At 44.9% G+C, this 23176-nt stretch overlaps 1 protein-coding gene across 2 annotated transcripts in view; it reads right to left on the reverse strand.

Moving 5' to 3' along the window:
• RASGEF1C (RasGEF domain family member 1C) overlaps positions 1–22189 on the reverse strand; it is a 79579-nt gene extending 57390 nt beyond the window's left edge. Inside the window, exon 1 of one of the 2 annotated variants that reach the window (XM_042790309.1) lies at positions 22082–22189. The gene's annotated coding sequence lies outside the window, so the exon portion shown is untranslated. The remainder of the gene's footprint in view (positions 1–22081) is intronic. The other variant, XM_042790308.1, reaches the window with a different exon arrangement.
• Between the last annotated feature and the right edge of the window lie 987 nt (positions 22190–23176).

Consider the following 23176-nt stretch of genomic DNA (forward strand, 5'->3'; position numbering starts at 1 on the left):
CTATAGGGATGATGGGACACTTACACAGCCTCTCCTATAGGACAGAAAGGTGTTTATTCCAAGGTACACAGCAACCACTATTGTTTTGGTTAATAAGTATTCAAATCTTGTCCTGTTTTGAGTTCTAGAATTACTTTTACTAGTTAGTTTACACAACATACATAATTACATTTCCATGAATACAAGCCCCATTTCCTGTCATGCCTTTACATTCAAATAAACAGCTCAGCAATACATAAACGCACATCTGAAGGACAGCAAGTCCCTGGGAGCTTTGGGTGCATCCTTACAGGAAGGAGCTTTGCCTGCAAAGTGGGGAACAGGAGCTGCACCTGCCATGAACAGTAAACAACACTATTTTGAAAAAGTATGTGTGGGTTCCTGTGTGCAGCTGTGAGGCCCAGGGGAAGCTCCATATGCTGTGAGATTTCTACTTTGCACGGTCAGACACAAGCTGCTGTGAACGGAGCTGGGATAGTTCTGGCTCACAGCTCTGTATGAACACAAGTGCCCCTCCCCAAGTCAGAGTTCCAGCAACACTGCAGCTGAAGCAACTGCCAGGTATTCAATGAAGCTACCCACACTAATGCTTTCACATGCACTTGTGGATTTTCACAGGTGTCTCCACATTCGACAGACTCTCTGGATTCCCAAACATCCTACCAGGACAGCACTGGGAGAACTGGGGACAGAGAAAAGGCACACTCTCCATACATTTCAACCACTGCAGAAGTTATCAGCGAGATCTCAGTGAAGAAAACAAACTGAGCTTCACGTCCATGTCCTGCTCATGCCAGCTGAAAAAGAAAGGATAGGATAGAGAGAACAAAATCACATGGTTGCGGTTTTCTCTCAACCACTTCAGCTCAGTGTGCTGGCAGGCTCCAGGCTGGGCTGCTGACTGCCATCCCACCTCCTAGAGCCAAACCCCCTCTGCTCCTCCCTCCAGGGCGCCTGGCAAGGCCTGCCTGCAGGGTGTTTCTGTTTCCTCATGTAAACCGAAATGTAAATGAACCTCAAAGTTACAGGGTGGCAAAGATTAAGATGGTGCAAGTTTCCCTCTCCTGGATGAAACCTTGGGTCGTGCCGCTTGGTGCTGCATTATGCAGCGCTCAAACAGCTCCAGCTCTGCATTAGCATTCTGGAGCACAGCTTTATCCTCCTGCCTCAGAGACCAGCCCCTGCTTTACATACATCTTTAATGAAACGCTCTGCCTCAAGCATGGATGCCTATGAACAAAAGGCAGAGTTGAAGGAAAACATGGTTTCACCTCCAAAAAACCAGAGCAGTTCTACAGACGGCACATGGAAATTACACTTGCTACACCTCTGTGGGATCCCTGAAGAACCACAAAAGAGAAGATAGAGCATCAAGAAAAGTGAGGAGCTGGGAACGATTGTAAGTGCTTCCCAGAAAGGCAGGGAGGAAAGTCATTCAACTGTGGTCCATGCTAAAACACAGCAGGACCAGATCCACTCTCCCAGCATGCGTGCCTGGTTGATGGGCATGCGGGAGGTTGTTAATCTGTGTGTGCCGGGTCAGCGGCGTCGAATGTTCCACAGCAATGAAACAGGCTTCCCACTGATCAGGAGACTGACGTTAAAACCTCGAGATTTAAAAACACACACACACGAGTCTATCAACTTTATATTCCCTCTGGGATTCTGAGCGCTTATGGTTAATGCCGTCAAGTGTTTCAAGTGCTTCTTCCACAAATTTAAAGACTGTAAACGTCCATCTCCCTCCACAACACATGCTAAGTAGAAATAAGAATAGAAACAGAGTGTACCGCTGTGAACCAGGACTAGGAATTGTGATTTTAAGATAAAATCGAATACCAGGAAAGTAAAGATAAAATTGCAGGGGCTGGCAACACAGTGCAATAAGCACAGTTATGGTCCTGATGCAAAAGAGTGACCAGGAGATGCTACAAGAACACAGACTGCAATGCAAAGAAAGCATTTAGGACTTTATACTGTAACACTCAATTGATGTTTTTCAAAGTAGTCTACAGGAATTAAGGCCTGTATCTTCCATTAATCTTAATGGAAAATGTTTGTTTAAATCCCCAAGACTGCCTTGAAAAAGAATTTCAGCTTCACAATCTGGATGGGATGCCTAAATTTTCATTTTTAATATTCACATCTGCATGTAGGCCCTAGGCCAGTAAACCATTTAAACGTGTGCTTCAAAATGCAACAGCCAGTAAGACTATTCATGTGCTCAAAATTAAGTAAACCTATAAATGTCCCATCCAGCAGAGATGGAGTTTCTCACGTGGTTCTGTTTTGCTGAACTGGTGCCTAAAACCAGCAGGGAGGCTGCCATAAGAAAGTTACCGTTTTGCCAACAAATGCCATAGTGTTACCACACTTATTCTTATAAATCAAGACAAAAGCCAATGTCGGAGACATGCTCCGATACAGACTGGTGTCTTGGAGACATCAGTTACTTGTGCACCTTGGCTGTCTCATACATATTTTGGGCTCCCAAATGAGGGATCCGAACTAAGTTGAAAAACTGGACCCAAGTGAACATTTTTCAAATATCCCTTCAGTTTTTCTGAGCAGCAAGAGGCCTGGTCTAGGTTTTCTGTATCACATAAACAGCTATTGTGAGGTTTAAAAATAAAGCAAGAAAACCCTCCAAACCCCTAAACCAATACCTTAAAATAACAGCACTGTGGAGTACAACAAACCTTCCTCCCCAGCTAGATTTTAAATACACAAAATACAGAGGGTTTTGGCGAATCAAAACACTTTCAGCCTTGGCTCCCCTTACCTCTGCAGGACAGCACAGGATGACCAGAAACAGGAGCTAAACTCAAGAATTTGAGCTGAGTGCCCAAACACAGGCAGGGGGTTGTTACAGCCTTTGGGATGAGGCATTTTGGGAAGGATCACCATGAACATTTGGACCTAATCTCCAACTTGAGAACTGAGGTCTCTGAAAGCATGGAAGTATTTGGATCCCATAATCCAATTCTCACCCAATCAGCATAAGGGTCTGACAATAAATTAATGACTTCATGCACATGACACTTTAGCTTTTTAAAGCCAAATAAGCTATTTGTGTCTGCATTTTGAAGCTTGGAACCCAACAATAATCATATAAAAGCTCAGCAGTTTCCATTTTCAGGCACATCCAAGGTAAAAAGTAAGCAGGCAAGACAGCAGTTGGATGTTAAACAATCTGGTGCGACTATGCGCTGAGCGAAGGAGAGACCCCGCTCTCCCACCACTGCCTGTTGCTTTCCTTGCAACAGAGACAGCAAATGGAAGACAAGCAGGGTGAGTTTGTTCAATCTGCTGATGTAGCAAAAAATTAACACACTGAGAGGTAAAAAACCCTCCAAGGATTGCTCTGCCCCTTATCAAAACTGAACATTCCCCACAGGATGATCCCAGGGAGTTTGCTCCCATCAGACCCACAACCTGCGAACCCAAGGCAAGGGAGGAGATGCACAACTCCAGAAGAGGAAAGAGACTGTCCCATTTGGCATCAGTTCATGAGTAGGGTAATATCGTCAAGCCATACTCTTGGTGAGCAAGTGGCATCCAGCACATGTGGGGGAGGAGACAAAGTTGTGGGTTTTCGGGGCTAGCCAGCAGACAGAGGCAGATTTGCAGAATAATACGTAACCAGCGCACACAGAGATGCGCACATAAAAATCACAGCACGCGGTTGGCAATCTGCATTATGTTTTCTGACAGCTGTGCCGAGAGGCACACTCAAATGCAGGGTGCACATTTGGCCTCCCCACCATACAGCTGTAAGCCTGGATGAAGTCCTGCTAAGCACAGAGGAGTGCCATTTTTCATACCAAATCCCTCCCCCCTCTCTGAAATCCTCCACGTATTTTTATAATTTGGAAGGAAGAGTACATGTGAGAGAGAGGCAAGAGGACTCACCTACCCGGTGTGCATTCATGGTTAGGTGCTGAAGGGATGTGGACCATCTGCATGGGTGTAGCAGGCTCTTGCCAGCAGGCACCAGCCACAGCAGCTCACTGTTGGACAACTGCATAAACTTCCACCACCTTCCTCAGGTGACTGTCAGTCTGAGCTGTGCCCATATTCTCCTAGAGAAACACTCAGCTAAACCCAACTGAAACCACCTTTTACTCATTGCACTTGTACTGTCAACAGAGAGAAAGCAAGCTGCAGCGTTTCCTGCAGCCCTTTACTCATATTCTCTCTGGTGGGGTTATTAACCTGGCTCTTCTGCAGGCATACACCTTTGGGACAAACATCTTCCCAAACACACACAAACCCCTACTCCTACATTACTCCAAGACAAGGACTTACGTGAACAGGTACTTGGAGTCACAGCATATCCTGCATAAAGAATGGGGTTTCCTTGAACTTGTTTCTGTGTGAACGACAGCATCATTTTCAGAAAAAGCAGCTAATTTTGATCCCTCTGAGTAATTCCACTGATTGGAGCCACCGGTAGATTGCTCTGTGGCTCATTGATTACACTCACTATGAATCATTGCATTACTAAAATAGGCTGGCTCAGGCACCACTGAAGACAAGTCAGAGCAGCCAGGGATGGCAGAAGCGGCGCACCCACCTGTACGAGGGCCACCCAAGCAGCCTGACTCCAGGACAGCAGACAGCGCTTGGGTGGCTGCAGAGAGCTGACCCCCCGAAGGCCTGCAGCTCATCTGTTCTCCCCTACGGCTGTATCTTGCTCCCGAGTGGATGGGCCACTTCATGCTGTGGTCCCAGACGTGAATTTAGTATGCATGATGGTGTTCCTGAGGGCAGCGCCTACACGAAGCAATGCTAAACATGCTGACAAAGGCAAGGGAAGTGACCTGGAAATAACAAAGAGAAGCAAGGCAAGGAACAAAGATGAGGTGACCAAGGAGAAGCATTTGCAGTTATACCGATAAAGCCTGCTGAGGAAAGGCGATGAGTTTTGTCTGATACAGTTGGTGCAGTGCAGGCATTGCTAGGTGTCTCTGGTTTGGGCAAAAGCTCTATAGATTGGCAGCCAGAAGATTAATCTTGTGCCAGAAATGGTGGGGGCTACACAGGGAAAAAAAAAAAAACAAAACAAAAAACTACTTTAGTTTTTCATCACGTAGAATATTACATCGAACGGCAGAGACGCACTGTCCTGAGCACAGTAACAGCTTCCTGGCAGCACGCACAGAGCTGCCACACAATTCTGAGCAGCTTAAACTGTAATTCTCAAAGCCGAGGTCCCTTTTTCATAACAAGCAGCAGCAAAGTTACTTCTAATATGCAGAAGGAATCACTTGTAAATCGAAGATCAACTCTAAAAAACTAGAGCTACTTTTCATGACAGATGATGTTTTAAGCACTGCAAGAGAGAAGAAACTTCTCTTAAATAGGTGCCAGCTAATTAATGAGATTTGGTAAATGAGTGCATTTTCAGCACAACAAACTACAGACTTCCACTTCCAAAGTACATTATGTTAAATTGGACAAAGGCCCATTATTGTGGAATAAAAGATTGCCCACTGGAGGGTTCACACTAGAGTGAATATTCCAAGAATATCTTCATCCAGGAATACAAGCAGTGTATTTGCAAGTGGAGACCAAGCAACCCTTAGATATACTGACATCTCCTGAAGGAATTAGTACAGGCAAAGATTTAGCACTTAGTAGCCAAAGAAAACATGGTAGTTGGGCCTATTGGTTTATACAAAAGCTCAGGAGACAGAGGGATGAGCTGCCTCTTGTGAATATAAGACCCTCGGGGCAGATGCATGCTCAATAGTATAAAGTCGTTAACTGGCTCTGTACCCTGCACTACACCACACAGACATCACATCTCTCAGCCTGTCTCAGTACCCTGGGACCACAGTGTATTTTTATTTAAACAGTGAACTATGGCGTGAGCTGGTTTGTCTGGAGTTAGCTGAAGCATTCGGGCACCATGCCACATTGCAGGGTATGGACAGGACAGGGTGAGCATCCTTAGCACTGTGCAGAGGTCCACGGTGGACTTGGGCATTATCATCACTTGGGTGAGCACACAGCCTGCGCACAAGATAGTGGTGGAGACCACAAATGGGATATGTGCTCCCACTTCACACTGGAGGGCACAGACGTGGCAGCTTTCCACCACCCCCCCCCAGACACCCTAAACCCACTGAGAGATAGCAGGGGTGTCACTAACAGTCAACAGAAGACAGACCAGTCGCAAGACCAGTATGGTTTATAAGGACTCTGCCCAGCTCAACCTGTAGCACTTCCAAAGCCAACTCCTCCAAATTCCTCTCAAAACCTTGCCTACAAAAGCCTTTATACCAGCAGGGTGCTCAGCCCAGATGAAGGGATGCTAACCAGCAACTCGCTCAGGGGGTCCTGGGCAGGTAAGTCATTTGGGACAGACACCGTCTTGACCACACACCTCGGGTGTCCACTCCCTAGGCCAGCAGATGATAATCTTTCGTGACACAGAAGGGCTGTGCAAGTTACTCTCTGGAATAATAAGCATCCACCTTACCTCCTCAGCAGCATCTCTCTGAGCATTCTCACTGCAAACAGCCAAAGTCAACTCACCATGATGCCAGACTCTTGACTTTCATTATGGTAAATTATTCACAGTAGAAGTGTCACTTTAGCAGTGTAAAATTCCTTGCCACTATAAATATTTTCATATCATGACTTTCCTTCTCTTCTACCTGTGGAGTCTTAGACCACAACCGGTTTCTTCACCTTCAGACTATGCATAGCTGTTCCACATTGAAGACAGTCTCTATCTTGCTGGAACACAGAGCAAAACTCACAAGAACCCCTCTAGACCTTCAGGAAGTAGTATTAATATTAATTTCTTACAGCACTTTCAGTGATTTTTCTCATTCCCCAAAATAAACTTCCCTCTCCTACCAGAAGACCTAACTATGTACACACTCCACCTTCAGTATAATCAATATATTGATACAGAGGTGAATGCCTTGCAGTACATCTTTTTACTGCTTTAATACCCTGACTTTTCCCTATGGCTGTTTGAACTAAATCCATACTAAACCTTAACTGTATTTCTGTACCAATGATTTACAATTCCAAGGCTTTGCATTGCCAGTTATACACATGAACACACGTACCTACATGTGTATCTTCTGCTAATGCTTTAAGCAATACTTGAATCCTTTAACATTCTCTTCAAGGCCTTTTACTGTTTTCCCCACAATGCTGTTTAGGCTACCTGTTAAGCCCACTGAAGCATCAGTGTTGTAACATCAGTCACAGATAGGACCATTCAACTTCTCATATACAGGTCTGAAGTCCCGGCTTGCCTATAACCATATTTTTGCTAATTTATCTAGTGATTACAACACTTGGTATTATTCACAACTCCACTTCCCCACATCTGCTTTGGAAGTTCAGAGGAGGAGTACTGAGCCATGCTAGGAGAATCATCACTTTTTTTTTCAGTGACCTGTTTGGCATGGCCAGTGGTACCAGTTAACACAGATTTTGCATGCTAATAGAATGACCAGGACTGTACAGCAGCATGACAGCAGATAGGTATGCCATAGCAGCTAGGACACATCATGCCCTTGATCTCCTATAACATGCCACCCCGCAAACAGTAGCAGGGAGGAACACTGCTTTCCATTTCCAGGCCTGGTTTCATGTCAGCTACTCCAGGGCGTGGACATGGGCAGCGGATTAACCTGTCACAGACAGGATATGGCTGAAGTCTACAAGGGGTTTATCCTCCCTGCAGCTTGTGCCAAAACAGCCGGGAAACGAAGCGAAGACTCAAACACTTGGATGCTCCCCAGAACCTCAATTTACAGTCAGTATTCCAAGAAGCTACTTAGATATCTATGAAGTCTTCAAGACCATACTGGTTCTCACTTTAAGGTGATAAAAGGAAAACAATAGTAGAAACAGTCCCTTCCACGAGCCCTAGCTGCCTCTGTATTCTTGCTTGTACCAAATGTGTGACTTTGTGGTCTTGGTGGTCTTAAAATGGAAGTCACTTGCAGTGTCCTGTTTGGGAAAGCATTTCCTAACATGCTTTTGTCCATTGGGATAAAGACACATTTCTGTGCTCTGCTTAAAAATTGAGACTTTTTCCTGATGAAAAGAACTGGAACTTCTATGTTACATAAAACACTAGAGAAATGAAAATACACTTTTCCTATTATGCACATGAAAAAAAGAAGAGAAACCTTCCTACATAAACATGATAGAGCAGATGCTCAGGTCGCATACTAAGCATTTCACAGTGGTTTGGGAAAGAAAAGAAATACAAAATTTGAAGTTAATATTCCTCACAGAATGAGATTAAAGATATTATTTTACGCCCTACTTGAAACATCATAGTAATTTTCATCTGCACTCAAAAATAAATCAGAAGCTGATCTTCCATGCATTAAAATTACCATTTCATGCAACAGTCACAATGTTCCTGAGATGTATGCGCCCTTTGGAACTCCTGCCACAAATAGAGCTGAATTTAGGGACTGCTGTGTGCACAAATTTATTACATCAATTCTTTCCAAAGGAGGATATTGTCATGTACAAAGTACAATGTAGGCAGCTAGAGAAAAGCATCCAGCACCGAGTAAAGACTCTTAGCTTTCAAAAGGAAAATAATTAGAACTGAACAACTTAAAAAAAAATCCTATTGCATGACACCAACTGTTGGGTGACCAGCAGAGCCCTGTTTGGAGCACACTCATCACCCAGACGTGAATTAATGAATTTGCAAGCAGTCCCCCTGTCTGCAGCTCAGCCTCTCACAAAGATGCTCATTTGCAGAGCAGGATACAACTTGCTGTTATACAAGAGAAGTTCAATATTCATTAGCCAAAAGAGTCCCTACTTTGTGCTGCTGCCTGCAGTACAAATCATCTGCCCACAGGTTTTGTCAATCCTGTCACCCACTGTTTCATGAATGCTGTACCTGGAGACACCGTGCAATGCATCAACACTCCCAGCCCTCAGCCACAGTGTTTTCATAGCCGGAGTGCAAAGCTGGGAAACCTCAACTGCTTTTTTGAGCAATTCAAACAGAAAAAGCTAGAAAGACAAAAGGTTTAATCTCAAATTTGCATACGGCAACCTAGCCTCGCAATAGTTCACTCTCTGAAAAAGAGCTACATGAAAAGGGAGAATTGAAGTGGGCAGTTGCACGTTGGGAGATTTACTCCAAATCCTCCCAGGGTGTCTACGGCAGGCTTGCAAGTGCATGCTTTTCTTTTGCAACTCAGGACATTAATACATTCAACTATGCTAAAGCAAAATTGTCAGACGCACAGATTTAAGGAGATAATACAGAGAAGGCTCAGGAACTAGATATAATGATAAAAAGATGCAGGCAGAAGCTGATTCTTCCTTGCTCATTACTATTAATTGTCTCCCCTCTTGTATTGGATGGGGAGGGCAGAGCACAACTGCTTCAGAGGGACAGGCACCTGGGGTAACCTTTTCCTCAGCTACCATGGCACCCAAATCCAAGCCCAGCTTGCCCCCAATCACTCCTGATGATCTGACTCAGGAAAACCCAGCTCTGGTCACCAACACAAACAGTGGCATTCAGGTGTGTGAGGCACCAGATGTACAAGGGTTCACTCTGCTGTAGCCAACACCGTGAGGTGAAAGTCTAAGCTGCTTAAGAGCTCAAATATGACCTCTCAGGTTCTTCTGGATCTACATTTCTACTACTGAGCTCTGCAGTAAGTCTGGACAACATGCAGATGATCCAAGAAACTCAGTAAAGCCATGGATGGGAAATACCTAGGTATGGTAAAGACCCAATGCTAAATAAGCTATCAAAAAACTGCTTTCAAATCTCTGGAAGCCATGCAGAAAAGATCTTCATAGCCATCTGCTTGGTCCCTGTAAGTACTCGGTCCCACAGGAAAACCAAATCCAGCAAACTAGAAAGCCCCATAGCCATCTTCTTAGTAGCACATGGGCTGAAGTCTGCTACCCCAGTGCTGGCAACGCTTGGTCACGCATGCTTTTCTCTCTCAAATGTATGCTTGAAAATGCTCTGTTTAAGACACAGCTATATCAAATAATCTTGTCACCATCTTCCAAATAACTCATACGAATGTCTCGCATTTTTCAAGTGTGTCATAAAATGTGGGGCTGCACATGCCAAACACTGACATATTTCACTAATACAATCCAGTAGCAGCATATGGAGAATATTTATACAGCTCTTTTATTATTTTTTATGAAAGGTAAATGACTCTTTTGGTGAAATGGTGACTTGCGCTGACAGCATCTTTGTTTTTATGAAAAAAATACCAATGGCTGGAGGGTCAGGGGGTTTGCAAGTCTAACTCATGGGTACAAATTCCTCTGCTCCTGTTGTAGAAGAAAAGCATTCTCCTCTTCCCAAGATTTTACTGTAATTTATTTTTTAAGGTGGCCTTGCTAAACTAGTTACTTGACACAGTAAACAGTAGAAAGAAGAAGATACATATAAATAAAATCCAGATATTGAGTAGGTGAGTCTTGAAACACAAGTTTCCATGATTTACAAGTCACCTCCTTGACCTACTTTCATATCTTAAGGTTAAATACTTCTAAATGAGGAAACCTGTGATTCTGCTTATTAGGGCAGGGCTAACACTAGGCAAAGTTCACTGCATGTGCTGGTTTGCTACAGCCTTCTCAGGCCCAGGAAGCAATTTCAGAAGTCTGAGTCTAATTAAGACTTCCTGATTGCTGCTTTACTAACTGGGGTGGTGCAGTTTTGTCATGATTTTAGCTGTTGATGAACAATTAAGTGGAATGTGGCATTAAGTCCTTCATGATCTGCTGAGGAAAGCCAACACACATTCAAACTCAAGTGAGAGAAATGAAAACTGATCAGAGCAATGCAACATTAGCACATTGTCTCACCAGGTGGAAAGCCAAGAAACCAGCACCAGCTCCCGCAGTGCTGACAGCAAGGATCACTTCAGCACTCCCTGCCCAAGCTGGTAAAACACTAAAACCTCAAGTCTTTGCGCTTGCGATAACTCTAGACAAGTCCCATAATCTCACTGTCCCTCTGTTTCCGACTAACAAAAGCAAACAACCTGTCTCGAACATAGAAGGACTCCTTGATAAATGCACTAATTATCACCAGACACCCCTCCCACCAAGTGAGATAATAGAGGCCATTTATTTGCCTAAAAATCTTCTGGTTATAAAAACACTACCAGAAAACTCTGCAAATCAAGACCCTGGAGCCTGATTTAGTATAAATTAATGAGAATTATACCATTAATTTATAACAAAGCTCAGACCTAAATAGGAAATTGTTTATATTGACCAGCATTCACAATCCTTTCATGTGCTGAGAACAAATGCATTTTCATTATTTTTAGCACTGCAAAAGAGTCTCATCAAGCTGCTCAGCAGTACCTCCACTGTCAAACAGCCCATGCAGCCCAGCTGCACCTCTGCTGCTCCATTTGTCATCTCAATGCACCATTTGTTCCTCAGAACACAGATCATCTTACACAAAGCAGTTGTCGTGCATCTTCCCAGTCCCTACCATCTCAAACACTTTACACATTCCTCTCCACACGTGCTCATAAAAATCACTTGCCATGAGAGTTTTTAAATGGGGCTTGTCAAAACATCCAGATAGAAGGTGTGCAAGACAGATTTCTTGTGCTACTTGCTGAAACACACATACACACAGCCTTATACAACAGGCTTTTCTTTCTACAACATACCACTGAGATATTTAGACATGGCTTGTAAGGGAGAAGAATCCTGCCGGGAGGGCAGGGGAGAGAGACACAACAGTCTAAAAAGGAAGCTTCATGCACGTAAAAGCCTACAGAAAGTAAAACCTGGCTATCCGTAACAGAAACGATTAGGAAGTGATTTAAAGCAGTTTGGAAATACTGTTTCATTGGTTGGTTGAACACCTCCTTTAGAATACAAACATTCGGCAGGCTATTTATAGTCCATGGGGAAAAGCTCCTCATTTCCCCTATGCAAGCACAGCAGGCCACAGTCTATTCTCAGTGAAGAACATAAATTTTGAGCAACTCTAATGGACATGAACAAGTCACTGGATTTATCTCAATTTAACTGATTTCAGAAAACTTTAGAAGCAATACTCAAGACAAGTGCTCTCAATCTCAAAGACACTCAGACTCCTACTAGTCCTGCTATTGTGTAGATAGCAACTGCTGATTTATTGACTGCAAAATGCTGTGGATCAAGCCTTAGTATTTGCCAATATCTCTGCTGAAATTGGCCTTCAATGGTCCAATCCAACTCCCATTAATGGGAAAGGAACAACACCACCTATTTTCTTTAATAGGGTTAAAGGAAGTTGTAGGAGTTAGCATCTGATCAGGAAAAATAAAGCATTTGGACCAATTAGTCTTACTGGCTGCATTTTATCCGATATGAAAACTTCAGATCTAGGGCCACAACAGAGAAATCATACTTCTGTTTCCAAATTTTTGGGGGAAAAAAAAAAAAAAGCATTGAGAAGTAGAAATCCACCTCTCATTCGCTTGGGTGTAATTCAGAAGTAACCCTGGAGAATCCAAGGCAACTCCAGCAACATAAATATGAAGTGACAGGGAAATCCAGCCTACTATTCACATCACATATTTCATGCTTTTTTATTTCACAGTAATACAGCAAGTTAAGCTGCTTATTAGATGGGCACATTCTCCTAACCACAGCCAGACTTGTATTTTATGCTGGGCTCACCATCAGTATTGACTGCCCTTTAATCATAATTCTGCTGTCATTTGTGGTTCCACTTCGGAAGACACTTGCTTTAATACACAAACTGGATAGCTGTTAGCACTGCTGTACCCCAGAAGAGAGACACGTATGAGTAATGCCACAAGAGGGACTTAGTCGCAACCATCCCTATTTATACAAACCTCTTGCACATTTTCCTAACAATCCACATTCTCAAATATTTCTGTTGGCCTACATGACACTGTGGCACATGCTTCCAAGCCCCACAGCACAACAATTTGCAAATAATGACCTTCCCAAAATGGCCTAATAACTGTGTCACAGAGAACAACAAGGTTGTTGCACAGGTCTTTCACAGAATGAAAAAAAACACCAAATTTTGACTAGCTGAATCACAAATGGACACATAGTTCTCTGATCTATTTATTTTTAAGAAATGCTTAGTATCAGTTAATGAAGTTATTCTAGGAAGCAAAAACAATCCCAAACCATCAATTTCAAAACTCACGCTGCCATCTGGTAGCTTATGAATAAAATGCTCCATAGGTGTGTGTGTACATTTATAATTTACTACACCACATTAAGGAAGAAGACAACTGCAAACAACAAGCTGATGCTCTCCCAGCTGTGTACACTATGTAATAATATCTTCTACCAGGGCTTAGCCAGCCTCGCAACCAACTTCTCATTTGTGAGAGACAAATAGAACCATCCAAATCATCTCCAGCACCTGAGTAACAAACAGCAGGAACCCTGCCTTCATAAAGTTTGTATTGTGGGTGCTTCAAAACAATACACACTGAACATCTGAAACGCTGTTTAACATAAGCACACACCAGGAACAAAAGCACAAATCCTGTCCCTGACGCACAGAACGAGGACACAAGGCTCGTGCTGGCAGCCTCTAAGGAGGCTGAAAGGATCAGAAATCTCTCCTCCCTCCAGCTCTTGGCACAGCAGCAGACATGAGAGGCTGCTAACCTTGTCCTCCAGCAGTGCTGGGAGATGGGGAGCACTAATTGCACCTCTCCCTCCATCTCCTCTCCTTGGAGCAGAACAGAAAATGTCAAGGGACACTGCCTCTTAGCAGGGACAGGTATCATGGCCTACTGCCTGGTTCTCACCTCTCACATGTTGTGGGGTCCAGCTATGCCAAAGTTCACCCCAGGTCCTGAAGGAGAAGGGTCCCATCTCACCTTGCTCTACTTCAGACCTTGCTTTCAACATACATCCCAAACTTGTATAAAATCACTGTTCATCTCGCACACAGAGGCAGACATCTGTATCTGACAGCTCATGTGGGACCAGAAAGCCAAGTACTCCACATGGCAGTAAGGAAATAACTACACAGTTAACAGCCTGTAGCCTTAATCTGCAAACACCCAGGCTTTGGTACTGTCCCTACCGACTTCTGAAGAACTGATCACATGCTCCAAATTATTCAACTATTCAACATATCTGCAAGATTACAGGTTTAATCTACACATCAATTTGTCATGACAATATACTTTAAGGAGAGAAAAGTAAAGAAAGTTCAAGCCCTGATCTTCCAAACCTTGCTTGCTTCCTGACTTGGTTGTGTTGGACGTGACTGACACACTAACCATTATTGAAGCGACAGAGTTAAACCAAAACAAAAACAAACCCCAACCACCACAAAACAACCCCAAATAAACAAACAAAAAACCTGAAGCACAGAACTACTTGATTCTGTCAGGTCAGGACTCTGATAATGTATCACACAAGTCACTTCTCTCACTTTTCTGCCCCCGCTTTTTTTCTGCAAATAGTTATTGTACCTTACCCTGAAAAACAGAGGACCCCACTGTGTCTGTGATCAGGGGGTGTTTTAGAGAACCCCAAACATCTCCAACTATTAAAACCATTGGATTTGCAGCAGCTCCAGCTGTTAGATTGCAGGAAAGGAATGGGAACAAGCTGCTACCCAAGTAAAAAGCATACCCAGTCTGTAAGCAAAGAGTCAACACAAAGATCTTAAGGCTTCATGCCCAAACCCAAGGGATGTTGCTTTCTTAAGACATGATATTCAGAACCACAGAGACTAGGATGGCAGGATCAGCCCCTCTGGAACACGGCACCAAACTCAGTCACACACTTCGCTCTGAGCATGCTCCCAGCTCAGGAAGAAATCTCTAGATACAGTTTTAAACACATAACTAATGCTATGAAGCTCAGAGAGACATAATCTTTTCTCTGTGCACTCACCAGAAGTAGACTCAGCGTAAGTGTGCGCAGAAATGCCTTGCTGATTCAGGCCCCACACAGTGACTGGGTCACAGGATAATTTATACAACACTTTCACCTGCTCTTGATCTTTCAAACTGAATTTCTCCGGTGGAATCACCTGCACCTGTAACCTTGGTGAGTTATTTCATACTGTGTCATCCTAATGGCCAAATCATAAGTGACCCAGATAATTGTAATCTCAAACTCCTTTCTGGGCACATGGATAAGGAAGCTCTGCAGAGTTTCAGTTCCATGAACAAGATGACAGATTTGAATGAAACGATGGAAAAAAAAAAAAAAATCAGTTCTCAACAATCATCTTTGTTCTCTGCAGACCCACTGAGTACACAGAGCATCTTGCCTGTGTTCTGGCTTCAGTACAGCAGAAGTCCCCTGGCAGTAATCCAGGGATGGCCACTGAGCCCTGGTGCTTTCAGAGGTCACCTTCTCCAGCCAGCAGAGCAGAGCAAGGGACTGTGTGAAGATGCTCTTGAAGTCTGCTCTCTTGCCTGACTTCTATAGCCCTTCAGAGTCCTCATTCCTATACCCTCTCCTGAGCCCCAGCCCTGCAAAAAGCATCAGGCCTTTCGCCAGCACCAGTGTGGAACATTGCAGCTTCTTGCACTTGTGGCTTATCTCTTCTATCTGCTTTAATTTGTGGAAGATATGTGGAACATGAGCCCCAAGCCTGGATGACCAGTCTGTACATGGTATATGATGTTTATACACATGCACTGGAACAGACTATACATACACATTCAAAATTGCTGTAATCAGGAAATGAGCCATGAAATGTGTAAGCGATTGCACATTAATAATCTGTTTTATAGCTTAAATTAGAATCTTTGAAATTTCACAGCCAGAGACTTTTAAATAGGTCAAAAATGTGGTAATCACACTTAATGATCGCACTGTGATATGCGCTGCATCGGAGCTAGGAGTGAAGAAACCTGAGCAGAATGGGTAAGAACTACTTGCACATTCAAAAAAGCATTTAACAAACCTCAAGTGATTTTTATTCCAAAACCAAAACACATAGCCCAGGCAAGAAGTTTTTTGCTTTTGGTCCTGCTCTTCAGAAATAAGCTGCAAGATTCCATATGATCACAGAGATCACATGCTGTGCCTCTATCTTCCTTTTAGTTGTCACTGCAGATTTGCAAAGACTCTGGATTTGACCCCTTACAACTAGTGAGCATTTAGTGGTGGAAAGAAGGCCTTCCCCAACTGAGAAACACGGTTTATTATTGCACTTGCCCGTGCACATTTTACCCCAGGTAGGCAGAGTTAAAACACATTCCTGGGTATCGGTTTTTTGATTTCTTTTAAACAAAAGAGCAAGAATCAACAGACCAATTGCAGTAATCTTCTAGGCTCCAAACCAGGGAAACCCTTCACAATTTTTTCTAAGTTTAGACACATGCTTATGTTCTCTTTACAACAGCCTGACTTTAGGTACAATAAACCTGATAGAAAAAATTGTGGAAAGAATGAAAATTTCAGTAAAATAGACAGTTGCTGCTAATTAATCCTGTCCTGTCAAGCTGCTGAGGCATAGCCAAAAAGGTAAACCAAGAAAAAATATAAACCAGTTATATTCTGTGGAAACAAAGTCAATGTTTGTCTACTGTGAAAGTACAAAGTCAGCAGGGGAGACTGCTTGGAAGCTTATACGAAAGCAGGAGAGAAATGTTTTTTTGGTTTCTTTTTTCCTCTAGTCAAACTTGGCTTCTTCTAAAAAACAAAGAAAGGCAAAAGATGAAAGGCCTTCTTTTCTGAAGCCAAAGATGAAGGATACAAAGAATATTAATGACTAACAAGTCTGTAAATGCCATGAGCTTAGCTGTAGTAGGGACAAAAAGGAAGAACAGCACTACTATTAACTAATGAAGTTTCTGATCTAATGAGCAGTGATGATGTCTGATTGGGTCATTTATGAAAAGAAGTGTTAGTTCAGAAGAACACAGGTTCCCTACAGAGGATAAAAGGAAAGAGGGAAAGATGCCATTATATACATGCAAAAGCACAGGATGGTTATGGTTCATTCACAGAGCACGTAAAGGTAGTAAATTCCCAATTAGGGCTTGTCTGTCCCTCACACATGTTCGTACATGCAGGTACACCAGACAGCTGTTGCAAATTTGTCACTTGCCTTATATTACAAAATATAACAAATCGCATTTCCTAAAGGAAAAACTTCAAAGCACACAGAAGCTTGCTTTTGTCCTGGTTATTGGATCTGGAGCAAGCCTGCCTGGCCACTGCAGCTTCCCAAGACCCCGGCATCCCGCAGCGATTCGGGAGGGTCTAACTGACAAAGGACAGAGCAGCAAGGGAGGCAAGTGCCAGCCTCTCCCCTCCGCGCTGTCCTGCACGAGCACAGCCGTGCAAGATCAGCACAAAGCATGTTCCTCCATGTTTGAAGTTTGCCCGTTCTCTTTCGAGAAATTCTTTTAACTTAAGGAAATGAAGCACAATAAAACCAGGAATTAAAAAACCCCAACAACCCAGCGCCAAAAGTGACACAACGCAAACTTCAAATTTGGAAACTGATTCATTTGCCAGCTCATAAGCATACACACCTAGCATGTCTATATTTATATGCATGGACTCGGGCTCTCTGCTCTGTGGAGGCATTCTGAGTATTTTTAAATCAGCGAGAAATCAAGAATCACTGCACTTACAGGAGAGAAGACGGAAAAATCCCCCTTTCTCTAAGTTCCAACCATTCAGGTTACAGGTGTCTTGACACAGCAGCTCTCCTTGCAACATCCAGCAAGACTAAGAGCCCGGATGGATACAAAATCTTTCCTGAGATTCTTTCCCTTGACAAGCCACTGCTCACTCCTGCAGACAGGCTGGATTTTGGATTGGAGTCTGAGCCAGTAGATGATATGAGAAGCCTTTGTGTTGGAATGGCAATCTGGGGAGCATTCTGATCGTGTGAAAGATGGCAATGTTTGACCAAGTACTGCCAGAGAGCTGTGCTGCTGTCCCTACCTTATGGGGCTGGGAATTAAAAGCTGCAAGTTCAATGCCCAGCTTTGTCCATAACCCACAGTGGTCTCAGCAGATCAAACTCTCTCAGCATCTCCTTCTAGAAAACAGGGATAACAACACATCTCAGCAGCATCACAAGGGTTTGTTAATGCTTGTAAGCACTTTGTAGATAAGGAACATCAAGACAGCAGTTCGCAGAGGGATTTGGGGCACAGACAGATGAAAATCCAAAGTACTCATATCATACACTCTTTTTAGACAAGCATAGAGGCAGATCATCTCCTTGCATTTTCTGGTTGTGGGCTTCATCCTCTCAACATACTGAGCACCCTGCCTTTGATCCAAAAAATGAGTCCAGGGAGAATATTCAAAAGGCTTCATGTTAATCATATGCTTAAATCCTCTGAATATATAAAGAGGGCAAAAGAAAAAAGCGTGCCCCAGCTCTAAAACAAACACAAATTCCCAGAAGTTATATTTAGGACATGAGCAAACATTTGATCAGCAAAGGAAAGTCCTTTGCTACACACCTGCTAAGCTTCTACAACCCTTAAGAAAACTGCAGCTGGGAAAAGTGTCCAGAGCAAGTTTGCTTAGACAAAACATTTCTAACATAACCAATGCGATACTATTAGAAAGACGCACCCCAGAGTATCTGAACTGCTGTTCCATAGGCAGAGCAGACCTTGAGCAAGGAAATGAGAAAAAAATAATAGTTTACTAAGGTACTTACCACACAGATTTAAACGTATGATTATTAAATCATTTGCTACTATTAATTCCTTCATTTATTAGCTGTCTACTGAGAGAGTACAGGTCTTCCTCAGAGAACAGGCACTGCCACCTAGACCTCACAAACACCACGTGCCTTGCAGCAGCCATCAGCAGCACCTAGAAAGCATCCTCTCCTAACGCTGTATCAGAGTGCAACAATACTAAGCAAAAGGCATCGGATTCCCCTTAAAGCCTTGTCCATTTTAAGCACACACCGCTCTCTCTCCGCTATCTGAAACATCTAACTCCTTTTTACAGCCTGCTAAGCTCCTGGCCTAGCTAATGGTTTGGGGCTGTGAGTCTCCTACGCTCACAGGCTGGGGTCCCCAGAAGTCTCTGCTCTGGCATCAACCCCACTGTGGCTCATTTCCGCAGGTGCATCAAGTCAGAGGGAAGGACACAGTGCAGCTTTTGCACAGATGAGCTCAGCCTGGCAAGAGCAAGTACCTGCAGCATTAGGGTGCACTGAGCTCCACATGGTCACAGACACCCTCCTGCAGAGCAAAGAGGGCTTCAAGCCACGTCCACTACTGCAGCGTGGACATACCCCTGACCAAATCAGCACCTGCAGTGTAAACAAATGACTGGCTTCCAGAGAGGATTTTCAAAACTCTGTTAAACAAGCATGTATAGCAAGAAAAGTGTGAGGCGATTAAAGGACCACTATCCAGAGCTTGATTGCTTTAGCAGATCTGTAAACATTATCCAGCTTACTCACAGCAACATCACGCTTCGCCAGTGATGTGAAAAGGACAAATCACTGTCACCAGCGTAAATCACCCAAGATGCTAAATAAGGCTGCTAATTATTTTTAAGGATTTTTAAAGAATCCTTTAAGATTATTGCCCCCAAATTTGATTAAATATCACTTTAAATCTTTTCAACTGAACATCATTAGGTGCAGCTGATTTGGTGGTATAATAGGAATGTTTCCTCCTCAACTAATGTCTTCTGTGAAGTGTGCTGTATTTTAACAGTACACACCACTGTGTATTAATATTTAACTTAATAAATTAGAGGGAGCTGTATCAGTCCCATCTTACAAAGGGTTAACAAAGTAATTACCTTCCTTGGTTGGCTGAATTAGAACTATACAAAATGCCATGCCTCAGAGGAGGCAGAAGCATATGCCTACCTTCACCTGCCATAAACCAAAAACCATGAGGGATGGAATTACATCGTTGGGCGAGGCTGTAAGAAGTCCAAGGGAAGTTAACGCAGCAGTAGAAATCCTGGTTTTGTTTCTCCACCTCCTTTGCAAGACACTTTGCTGTCCCAAGGTTTGTAGGTACTACAGAACAACACAAAGTTCACAGCTATTACAACTCATTAGCATGAGCTGGCAGATCCCACCACTGGGGAAACCCTCTGGAAATGGCTGAATGCCCCAGAAGACACCACCATGACTTTCTCAGCATTTTCCTGGAGGAAGCAGCACTCTCCTTCATGTTGGGGTAAGCTACGAGGCACAACTCCAAGCCTGTGCAGTCTCAGAGCATCTCTGACAATAAGCTAAGACCTCTTAGATATCTCTAGTGCCTTTGCTTTGTTCTGTGCCGCCATTAATACCAATCAGGAGGACAACTCTGACAGACTTCATTGCCAGGCACCTTCCCCTGGCTAGAGCCTTGACTCCTCCTTTACTGTTTCTTTGTTGTAATCTATACAGAGCCAGAGAGTAACAAACAAATGCACTCCTCATCCTCACCCCATTACCCAGTCATCCTTCTCCATCCTACATAGGCAGTCTACTTCTCCTCCCACCCTTAACAAAATAAGTGACATTTAGAGAGCCCTGGAAAGCAGGGCACCAACAAGGCACATCTTTCCATGAGGAGGAAGGCAGAGACACCTCCAGGCAGGAGGTGCCACTGGCAGCACTACAGAGCACAGGTATCCCACAGCAGGAGCCAAACCTGGGTAAGGACTTCTGGAATACTCCTTTTGTCTTATATCTGCTTGAGAGCAATAATTAAATTCCAGTCTAATTTCCTTCTGATCTACAGCTCTAACTCCTGAATGACTCCTATGAAGTCAGTTACCAATGCAGTATCACTCTGAATTTTTATCATAAGTAAGGAGCCCATGAAGCTACTAAAGCAATGACAATCTTTTTATCTATGAAACACCTGTCCGGGAAATTTCTTCTCTGGAATATAATTGTCAGTATTTTAGGTTTCAGTAACAACACAAGATGTGCTGCCACCACCACCCTACTTCGAAAACAGAGGCAGGGAATTGTATTAAAGGACCGTGAAGTCTAGAGAATACAATATGAACACAAATGGTTCCTCTTCCGCACTTCTCCCCCTCACCTCTCAGTGTTTCATGCTGTGCTAGAGCCTTGCTGAGGGACCAGTGTCCAGTGTGGGCCCTCACATGAGCCACCAAAACACCCCAAGCTATCTGGTGTCACCCAGGAACACCTGGGGTACGAAAGCCATCACTGACAGATGGGGGCTGTGCAGCTGCTCCCACGTCCTGTTCATTAGGTGCTATGGACACGCTCACGCTATAAGCACATCTTTGACATAACACAGCACGACAATTTCTTCAGAGTCACAGAAATGCAGAGCATACAAATAAACCTGAACGCTGAAACCGTTTCATTGTTCATAAAGAATATGCACATTGCACCTGTTACGACCAAGGGCACTGGCTGTGCCTTGGAGCTGATTATTCAGCCTCTAACAAGCCTGTCTGTCTGGAAGAACGGTTAAATTCCAGGAGTAAATAAAGCACAACAAAATTGTTTTACAAAAAGAAATCATCACCGAATAGACAGAAGAGAGGTCTTTAAACCCCAGGTAAAGAAAACAATCCTCAAACTGACATTTTCCCCTGAGCTTCTTACAACTGCTGAGTCAGTTTAAATTAAATTTAGCTGAAAGAAGATAACTCCAAGATCGATATTGGTAAAGTCCTACCCCGAAACAAATGTTTGGGAGTCCAAATGCAGCCCCCCCGCACGTGTGTCTCCCCCCCCCCCCCCCCCCCCAGGACTCCTACCAGAGGGGAAGGCAGGACACTCGCCGCGACACGACCGGGGAGCGCTCTCCCAAAGCCCATCCCGACCGGAGGGACCAGCCCGCCGAGGCGACGCTCCCGCAGCCCCCGAAAGGAGCCAGAGCCGCAGGGAGCAGGTGGCGAACCGGTCCCTGCAGCCCAGCCCCGGCACCGCCGCCAGCCGGGCCCCCGCCACCAACACGCGCGGGGCGCCGGCGGGGAGTGTGTATGTGTGGGTGGGGGGTGGGGGTGTTTTTTACGCGGAGAGAGGGGAACGGAGGAACGCCGGAGAGGGCAGGCAGCATCCCCGGCTGCGGCAGCGCGGTGCGCGGGTACTGGGGGAGGGGAGGGGACCGGGACCGGCCGCGGCGGGACTCACCAAGCTACGCGCGGCTGCTGCCCCCGCTGCCGTCCATGGGGGCGGCGGGGGGACGGGAGCCCGCTGCGGGCGAGAGCCGCCCCAGGATCCGCCGCATCTGCCCGCCGCCGCGCAGGAGGAGGCGGAGGAGAAGAAGAAGAAGGAGGAGGAGGAGGAGGAGGAGGAGGAGGAGGAAGAGAAGACCGCGCCGCACCGCCCCGGAGCCCCAGCGCAGCCCGGCCGCAGAGCGCCGCCTGCCCGCCGCGCCCGGGATGGGACCGGCTGCGGCGGGAGGGGCGGCCCGGCCGCGGGGGCAGGTGCAGCCGCCCCGGGGGCGAGGAGCGGCTGGCAGCGGGTAGAGGGGAGGGGAAAGGGGTGAGAAGCGGCTGGAAGCGCCTGTGCGTAACGTGGCCGGGCGCGAAGCCGTCCCGCGAGGGCTTTTAATGAAGTACAGATGTTCCCTAATATAATTAGATCGTCCTCTGCCTGATAATTGGCTTTGGCAGTCGTGCTGATCGAAATCCCGCCGCTGCCGCTCGCTCCGCGGCCGCGCAGCGCTGGGGCCTCCTGCTCAAACTGCGGCTGGAGCCCGCAACTGCGGGGGGGGACCCCGCTCCCGTGAACCCCACATTAAGAAAGCTGTGATTTCAATGAAGGCTTTTGGCTCACAGCAAGTAAAAATAATGGGCAACATTTAGTTACTCATTTCTTATGGTGTGTGTCCTTAGAAAGCAAAACGGCTGGGCCGCTGCAGGAAGGGAGGACAAAACATCATAGTTCTACAAATGAAAGGTTATGGCAAACGTTGGGGAAAAGGCCATTTGTTGAACAGGAGCACAGCACCACTTTAGGATGGCAACTGAGGATGTCCTGGCCAGATGAGCAGGACCTGCACCTTCCTCCCTGCAGCTCCTTCATTATACCTGTGCTCTCAATGGGCCAGGTGAGCTGCAGCTGGTTAAAACACTTCAGTTCTCCACAGCTTGGTTTGTCTTTAGAGAAATTACCAATGAGGACACGCTAATACAAGCCAGATGTGTAGGCGTTTTATGCATGTATGTGGGGAAAATGGATCAAGCCCACAAATTCATCTTGCAGAGGACAAGCAGCCAACAC

The sequence above is a fragment of the Tyto alba genome, unplaced genomic scaffold (assembly GCF_018691265.1).
Source record: "Tyto alba isolate M040663 unplaced genomic scaffold, T.alba_DEE_v4.0 Super-Scaffold_17, whole genome shotgun sequence".
NCBI lineage: Eukaryota > Metazoa > Chordata > Aves > Strigiformes > Tytonidae > Tyto > Tyto alba.